This window comes from Phoca vitulina, unplaced genomic scaffold (assembly GCF_004348235.1).
Source record: "Phoca vitulina isolate PV1807 unplaced genomic scaffold, GSC_HSeal_1.0 scaffold53, whole genome shotgun sequence".
NCBI lineage: Eukaryota > Metazoa > Chordata > Mammalia > Carnivora > Phocidae > Phoca > Phoca vitulina.
The window spans coordinates 10,609,177-10,617,999 of NW_022589756.1; the positions used below are offsets into that span (position 1 = coordinate 10,609,177).

Genomic DNA, 8,823 nt, shown 5'->3' on the forward strand with positions numbered 1-8,823 from the left:
ATCCAGGGGCCATAGAAGTCCAGGGGCCATAGAAGGACCTCTAGAGTCATCCTGTTAAGGTTGACATAACAGGGGCCATCTTCCAGCCCCCCTGTACCCAAACCACTCCTGGGATGGGGGGGGAGGAGGGGGGTCCCTGCGAGGCCACCAACCTCCTCCAGCATCTGCGCTCCTCTGCCAATCTTCAGGGCTGTAGGACAGACCCAAATCATCCCAGGCCACTGCGTGCATACTCCACTTTGTCCAAACACTTCCTTTACTCACACAGCAGACAGGTCTAATGGGCCAGAAGGGATTTGTGAGGCTCTCCAGATCCATCATAATCTGAGTGTTTAAAGGTCCCCAAATGCCCACTTAGACAATCCACATTTTCTAACAGCTAGTAAATACTCTGGGACAGGGTCAGCATTTTTAAAGGTCCTTAAATAGCTCATTTGCATAATCCATATTTTCAGAGCCCCTAAGCATTTGTCCTACCTACATAATCTCAATCTTTATTATGCGTGAGGAAGAAAAGAGCTCCCAAGGAGTGTAGCAGCCCTTCACATCCTTTCTGGGAGAATTGATTCTTGTTTTTTAAAATGACCACATTTTCAAAAGCAGGCACGGAGCTAACCACAAAAGGAAAATATTTAAAGGGAAGCTGTTAACCTGTGTAGGCCTGCAAATGTTCTTTCCTTGAAGGCAGAAAAATCCCCTGCGGGCTCCCAAGGATACTAATTACACAACTGGCCCCTGCAAACACTTCAATTAAGGTCGGAGGCCTCTCCCTCCCTCCTCCACCCCTGTTGGTTCCCTCCTGGAAGCCAGGAAGGAAGAACACAGGTTCACGTGAACATCTTTGTCAGCCTCACTTTTCCAGTTGGGTCTCAGCTCAAAGCCTTTCCTGGGGTAAGGAAAAGGCAATTCGCTAAGAGAAATTCGGGTGTCAGGATTGTGAGCCATTCAGCGCACATCCTGGGTAAAGCCTCTGGGAAAGTTGATTTCCTGCTCTTATCAGAATAGAGGCCCCGGGACAGTGAGGAAAAGCCAAGACAAATCCAAGGCAAAAAAGACCCGCATTACTGCCCCTCTGCTCTCTGGGATAGAAAAATGATCTGTCCCCTTAGGAAGGACATCCAAATTCTGAAACACCTGTACCACAGGCAAAACATGGACGACTCTCTCCAACATCATGCTGAGCCAAAGAAGCCAAGCCAGAAAGAGTCCACATGATTCTGTTCCTACAGACTTCTAGAATAGACAAAGCTACTCTATGCTGGGAGAAGTCAGGATGGTGGTTGCCCTGGGGTTAGGGCCGGAAAGATATGTGGGCATTTCTAAGATGCTGATAATAGCTTGATCTAGGTGCTGCTTACCTGGTGTGTTTACTCCAGGAAAATGCACAGAGCTATACTTCTTTTTTTTTCTTTTTTGAGGCAATCCAAATCCCCTTAGTTCCAGTTTCAACTTCCTCAGTTTCTTCCAGCATTGCTCTTAAATCCCCACACCCTGCCCCTTTATTTGGGCTCTTCTGGGAATACCGGGATGCCCAGCTATCTGTGAAAAGGGGTTCCTCATTCTGTGTCCAGATTGTTGATTTAAGAAAGGTCGGCGGGGGAGGGGAGAGTATTCATAGTAACAAGGATGTCTCTAAATGGTCTGGGGGTTTCTTTGCTGTCCTTTGTCCCTTAACTCCCACATCTGCTAGAAACCCCACCTTAGAGAGGGGTACCGAATTGGGGATGGGGACTGACAAAAAATCTCAGCCAGGTCTAGCAAAGACGGATGTCTCCATGTTGAATATCTTTGAAGCGGGGAATGGGTGTCAGGCCCGGCGACTGGGCCTCTCCATCCTCTGGCAAGCTGCAGGGCTGGCCCAACTTGAGACCCACCTCCAGGTCCTGCGGAGACGGGCTGGAGCTCAGAACCAAAGGAAGGAGGAGTTAGAGAAAGCCAGGGAGGGGTTTGGGGGAGAGAGATGACAAGGTGGAGAGGAGGAAAGGAAAAAAGAAAGGAAGGGGGCGCCTGGGTGGCTCAGTTGGTAAAGCGACTGCCTTCGGCACAGGTCATGATCCTGGAGTCCCGGGATCGAGTCCCGGGATCGAGTCCCGGGATCGAGTCCCGGGATCGAGTCCCGCATCGGGCTCCCTGCTCAGTGGGGAGTCTGCTTCTCCCTCTGACCCTGTCCCCTCTCATGTACACTCTTTCTCTCTCATTCTCCCTCTCTCAAATAAATAAATAAATCTTTTAAAAAGAAAGGAGGAAGAAAGAAAATTGACCTGTATTGAGGGTGGGCTGGGTGCGGGTCGATGTTGGTGCCAACATATCACACCTAGGTCTCTAAATCTCCACTCTTTTTGGCCGGGGCTGGACAGGGACGACTAGGGAGGGCAGAGCTACTTCTTCAATGCGGCTCTCAACAGATCCTTCGCTAACACCCTGCTTTGCCTGCTCCCCGACTCGCCACCCCTCCTGCCGCCCCCGTCCCACCCCAGCGGGCGCTGAGTGCACTCACCCCTCCGCCCTCCGTCCCGCGCGCCCTGCTTGGGGCGCCCCCTCGGAACCCACGGGTTAGGCGCTTCCCCTGCGCGCAGCCCGCCAGGCGGAGGGACGCGCGCCCCGGCGATGGGGAGTTGGACGCGAGGTTCGACCGAGAGCGCGATTTCCGGGTGGGACCTTCCTCCACCACGACCGCGGCCCCTGCGCCTCCCACCCGGGGGTGACAGCGCGCTCCGCACAGCAGGTCGGCGCCGCGGCCACGGGTGACGTCGCGCGCCCAGGCTGGCCTCCCCGGGTGAGTGTGCGCGCGGGGCGCGGGCACCGCGCTCACCCCCGAACCCTCCGCACCGGGAGCCTGGAGACCCTACCACCCGGCTCCGCCCAGCGCCCCGTCGCCTTCGCCCGCGCGCCCCCGCCCCGGGTCGCCCGGGCCGTCACCAGGAAGTCCCCGTCCGCGCCCCGAGCTCCGCCCGCCAGCTGGCCGCGGGGACACGGAGCCCTGGGCGGGGGCGTTCCGAAAACCGCCGCCTTCCTCGTCATGGCAGGGAATGACATCATCCCCCTGGAGCCCTCGCCCCCACGCCTTCGCCTGCCATGGCCGGCGTCCGAGCACTACTGAGGCGTCCCTGCCTGCTCTCGGCCCCCTCTCCTCCACACCCCAGCTCGGAGCCAGCGCATCCTGGCCCCCCACCCCCGGCCTCATTTCTTCCCGCGCGGAGCCTGCGAGGCCCAGAGCCAGGCTAGCCTCCTCTGCCTCAATTTTCCCAGTTCCTTCCTAGCATCCACCTCCTCTCAGATCCTCCAGCGCCCAAACCCTGAGCAAATCACCTTTCAGATGATAATAGATAGGATAAATGGATAGATGATGATGATGATAGATGATAGATAGATAGATAGATAGATAGATAGATAGATAGATAGATATACATAGATGATAGATTCATATCGATAGATGATAGTTGGACACATGAGCAATAGAGATAGAAAAATGATAGATAAGTATAGATAGATAGAAAGATAGCAGATGGATGGATGGATGGATGGATGGATATATAGATACACGAATACATACAAAAAACCCCAGACTCCAGTCTGGCCAGAACAGTACCCAGTTTTCACAACCTGCTCGGTAGAAATGAAGCTGCAGGGTCCAAGCTGCATAAACTCTGCAAACTGTAAAGTGCTTCAAGCAACTTAGCCTGGACACCCAAGTTCTGCTTGCAGGTGGCTTGAGCCCAGCTCCAGTTCCGCTAGGCTTGCCTACCGGCATTGCCAGACCAATTCATCCATTCTTTCCGCAAGCGTCCGCTGACCTGCTGTGTAGTCACACATTGCTGGGTCCTGTCAGCCAGAAAGCAACAGGTGTGTGCTTACTTGCTGGGGGCTGATGTTCTGACATCAGACCCCCACACAGTAACTCCATGTGATAGGTGATGGATGGAGAATTATGAAACACACAGGAAGGAAAGCATTTGACCTGGGTCTTGAGAAATAGGTTGGGGAGAGTCCAGGAGAAGGAAAGGCATTTCAGGCAGAGGCACCAGGATGTACCCATAGGAGTGGTGGGCCTGATCTCCTGGGTTGGGAGGCAGTTTGGTGGCACTGGACAACCAAGTGGGTAGTCCACTGTGCTCAGAGAAGAGCAGGGAGCTGGTCAAGGCCAAGTTGAGAGGGGCTCCGACCATCAGCCTATCTCATCTGTTCCTGAGTCCTCTGCTAAACCTGTCCCCAGGCACCTAAGGCAACATAAGTGAACCCCCAGGCCTCTTGGCCAGGTCTTCAAACTATGGACACATGATAATACAAGAGTTAATCAGCCCTCTTACGGGAGGCGCTCCGGATGTCAAAGGGTTACACTGCTGTCAGCAGGCCCTCCATCTGTCTGACCTAAATCCCCCCACCCACCCAGGACTGCCTCCCCCTCAGGGTGACTCAGCTCATGGCTCACTTCCTGACACCAGCTGAGATGTGTAATTGGTTACCATAGTGATCCCAAGGAGCCAGTTCATACCTATCTTTCCTGGGTGTCTAAATTGCTCCTGAAATGAACGCCGGGGCACAGCTGCTCGCCTGCAGAGGTATTTGACAGGCAGCATCTCCAGGCCTTCTTGCCCTGCATGAGCTTGGAATGGGGGCAGTGGTAGGAAGGGGGGACCTCATGACAGATGCCTCCACCATGGGGATGCTAGGCTGGTACTTCTCTCCATACGATTCAGGTCCCCAGAGGGAGAGGGACAGAGAACAGGAAGGCAGGAGCTAGAACTACCATCAGAGTTTAGCATCTGTAGAAAAACCAGGACTTTCCACTACTCCAGGTAATGACACATATGTACCCTTCAAGAATACATTTGGGAGAGATAATGTTATCATTCTCATCAAAGTTACACACACACACACAGAACACCATAATACTATTCCTGAAACATGGTCCATTACTCTCCTGCCCCAAACCTTCAATAGCTCTCCAGTGCCAAGAAGGCCAACCTCCTCAGCCTGGCCCCAGCCTCCTTTTAAATCTCTCTCTCATGATGTGGCTAGTAACCATCCTTGCTGCCCCTGACAGAGTCCTGCCACCCCCAGCTCCACAGTCTCAGCAGAATACTTCTTGCTTCCCATAGTTTCTTCAGCCACCATGCTTATCACAAGCTGACCCTCTGCCTGGACGGCCTTCACTCCATGCCCACGAACTCAAGTCATCCTCAGCCTCAAGGCTCAGTCCCAATCCTCAGGCTTCCTCATCTCCTTCTTATCCCCAGTTAAAATGAAATCCCTCCTTCCCTCTTCCTGGTTTCATTTTTTGGACCCCTGTTAGAAAACAGAATCTGCCATGAATTATGTAGACTTCAATGTATCTGTCACCTCCCCCCACCATGGCACATGGCCCCTGAAGGCAAACACATAGATTTATATTGGTGTCCCCTTATTCTTCAGAGGGCCTAGCACAGAACCAAAATTAATATGAATTGCATGGCACTGATTCACTCTCCTTCTCCTCTCTGAGTTGGTTCTGAACAGCTTCACCAAAAATAAATAAGGAGACCCCGGACGGGTAGTCATCCCATACCCACCCATAGGAGCCTTCCTTCCCTGGTAAAAAGATGGGGTGCCATGAGCAGAGGGGTCAGATCCTTCACCTCTGGACTTCTGCACTGCCTCCCTTCATAATGGTACTTCCTTCCTCCCAGCTCTTCAGAGTTGCAGCTGCCCAAAGGAGAGATGGGTTTCTGGGCCTTCTCTTCTGGGGATGGAGACAGGATTCCCTGACATCAGGCAAAGGAGGCAAGAGACTCAGTAACAGGCTATTAGAACATGCAGATGGTGCTCCAGCCACACCCAGGCCCAGCCTAGGCCCTGGATTTCACCTAGTGGTGGAGTAAGCCGCTTGGCAGTAGGCTCTGGACTCCAGGACACAACTTACTCAGGCTTCGGGTCAGAACCCTGACAGGTCCCAGCCGAGCTGGCAGACACAGCCCATAGAGGCAAGGCTAACACGGTTAATTGGTTCCAACCTTCAGCTAAGTACAAGCATTGATTGGGCACCCGTGGGGCTCAGAAGCTGTGACCTCTGAGGATTCTTTACTTCTTTATAAGCTTGAACCCGGAGAAGAGAAATCTGATCAGAGGTCATGGTGCTCACTTCCAGCTGGGCCAAAGCGTGGCAGAAAGGCGGTGGGTTATAAATAGTGGAGGAGCAACCACTGAGAAATCAATGGCGAATGCAGAAGAAGGCTCTCTTCTCCCTGGGAGGGCATGACAGGGAAGAGCCAGGAAAGAGCCAGGCCCAGTTAGAGCAGATGACAGGAGACAATGGGCCACCTTCCCACTGAGCTAGTCACAGTCCCCTCACCTGTCTCAGAAGGGCTTGCACCTGCCCTGGCTCCCAGGTGGGGATGGGACACGGGGCCTTCAAGTGAAGGTCTCTGGAGCTGGGCTTGGGCTCTCGGTGGAGCCAGCGGTCAGCCCCACTCAATGTGATTTAATGCAGGAAGCGGGTGCCATCTGCACATACCACACCCAGAAACCTGAGCCCATTCTCTTGTCATTCCTCTATCCCTACAGAAACTCATCCATACATCCAGTCACCCAAATATCTAGTTAGGCAAGAATTAATTCAACAAATTCTTATTTGTTGAATTAAGAGTAAGAGTCCCTACTCTGTGCCAAGCCCTGCGCTAAGCTCTGTGTGACCTCTCCTATAAAATGGTGGTAGTTCTACCTGTGACCTGTGCTTCATAGGGCATTCATGAGAATCAAATGCGAAAGCCAATGCCAACGGGCTTGCAGCCTGTGAAGTGTTAAGCACATGCTGGGAGGTGTGGCTTGACAGGGAGGAGCCCTTTGGGTGCTTCCAAGAGAGCCCCTGAAGGGACTCCTACCCCATGCTCGGTCCTTGCAATCCCAGCCAAGGAGCCCTTCTTGATTGACATTACTGGCTAATTTCTCAGGCCAACTTTGTAGTTTTTCCTAATATGAGGATTGAGGATATATTTTTGACATCCTTCCAAAAGTATGCTCCCCCCAAACTTGCTATAGGACCCTAAGCAGGTCAGTTGACCTCTCTGTGTGTCATTTCTCATTTGTGAACTGGGGATAGTATAAGTAATTATCTTACAGGACCACTGTGAGGATCTGAAGAGTTCCCATATGCAAAGGGTTTAGAATAGCTGGCACATAGTAGGTACTACACAAGGAGGAACTACTTATGACTATGATGCCATCTGGGAAATTAGGATTCAGGCTCACTGTTCACCAAGGAGCTCGGGGAGTCTATTGGACAAATGCTTCTGGCACCAAGCCTTAGTCTCTCCAGGACTGAACCCACCTCCATACAACAGCTTCTTTGGTGGGGAGACGCAGGGCCTCTCTTATAAATTCAGACTGGATTTCAGAGTCTCACGGGGGAAGAAAAGGTAAATAAAGAATCCTGTCTTTGCTCTTCCTACAATCAGGTGGGTGAAAAGTTTGGATTTTCCTTGTGATAAGGAGAAGAAAAAGGCATCCAGCTAACGTGATGGACAGCTGAGGGTTTCTAGATGCTGCAGGCTTCCATTACATTCTATCAGATTAAAGATGCTCTTAATATTCAAACCCTTGGGCAGAGGCACTGCCTTGTTTAAGTAATGGTTTCCACTCACAACACAAATATTAATCAATAGTTATTTGCTTCTGCAGAGCCTGGCAGAGATCATAATAGCTTCTGGTCTTCTGCCCCTCTCAAGCAGAAAAAGTCCCAGCTCAAAAAAAGTGAGAGGAAGATGTGACCAGGAGGCTAACCAACATCATATAGGATTCTCAAAGCTTCGAAGTGCATGGAGACTTTGTTGTGAAGCACATCAGAGTTCATGATTGCTGTATATTCTTGGTGTTGCTGTACTTTTAATTCCAAAGAACATCCAAACAGAGAACATCCATATCCTCCCTCCTCGTTTTTCTGTTTTATTCTATGCTAAGCCTTAACCAGCCTCCAAAGATACCACTGTGATAAGACACAATCCCTACCCTCAAGGAACAATTAGGGTAAGCCTATTTCCTTGAACTTGGCCTTGTTCCACATAGACCTCTTTCCTCCTGCCTGTGTCCCTCACACCATCATGGCTGGCTAGTACTAATGACTACTTCTGGGTTCCCAATAGCACTTACATATAGCCCCTGCCTCAAGCTAACACTGGACTGGACACTGCAGAAAACAATGGCAAGAGAGTCACCAGCTGTAAGGAGTCTAAAGCCCACTGCAGAAATTTGCAAGGAATATAACCAAAACAGGCCCTGCCTTGGAAAGCTTGCAGTCCACAGGCGGCGCATTGTAGACAGAATAGTCTCTCTCTTTAAGAGTGCAACCCTTCTCACGCATGTGATTATGACATGTTATGGACAGTAGGGGCCAAAAGCACAAGCAGTCTAGAAAAAGGCGCCAGAGAGCAGCATTCACATAAGCACTCTTGGAGAAGGCCACCAGGTCATGACTAAGCCCACCATCCTGCCTAGGTTACCATGACCATCACCGGGAAGAGCAGCATCTTTAAACATGGACTCAGGTATTTGTACTGTGCATTCAGGGAACCAAAACTTTCTTGCTGATAAGAAGTGGCCAAGTGATTGGAAGAACAAATATTGTGAAAATGTCTATGCTACCTAGAGCAACCTACACATTTAATGCAATCCCTATCAAAATACCATCCACTTTTTTCAAAGAAATGGAACAAATAATCCTAAAATTTGTATGGAACCAGAAAAGACCCTGAACAGCCAGAGGAATTTTGAAAAAGAAAAGCAAAACTGGTGGCATCATAATTCTGGACTTCAAGCTCTATTACAAAGCTGTCATCATCAAGACAGTATGGT

General features: G+C 51.1%; 1 protein-coding gene across 1 annotated transcript in view; it reads right to left on the reverse strand.

Annotated features, from left to right (window-relative positions):
• Positions 1 to 8,823, reverse strand: part of XKR6 (XK related 6) — a 310,755-nt gene that overhangs the window by 102,162 nt on the left and 199,770 nt on the right. The gene's annotated exons all lie outside the window — the stretch shown is intronic.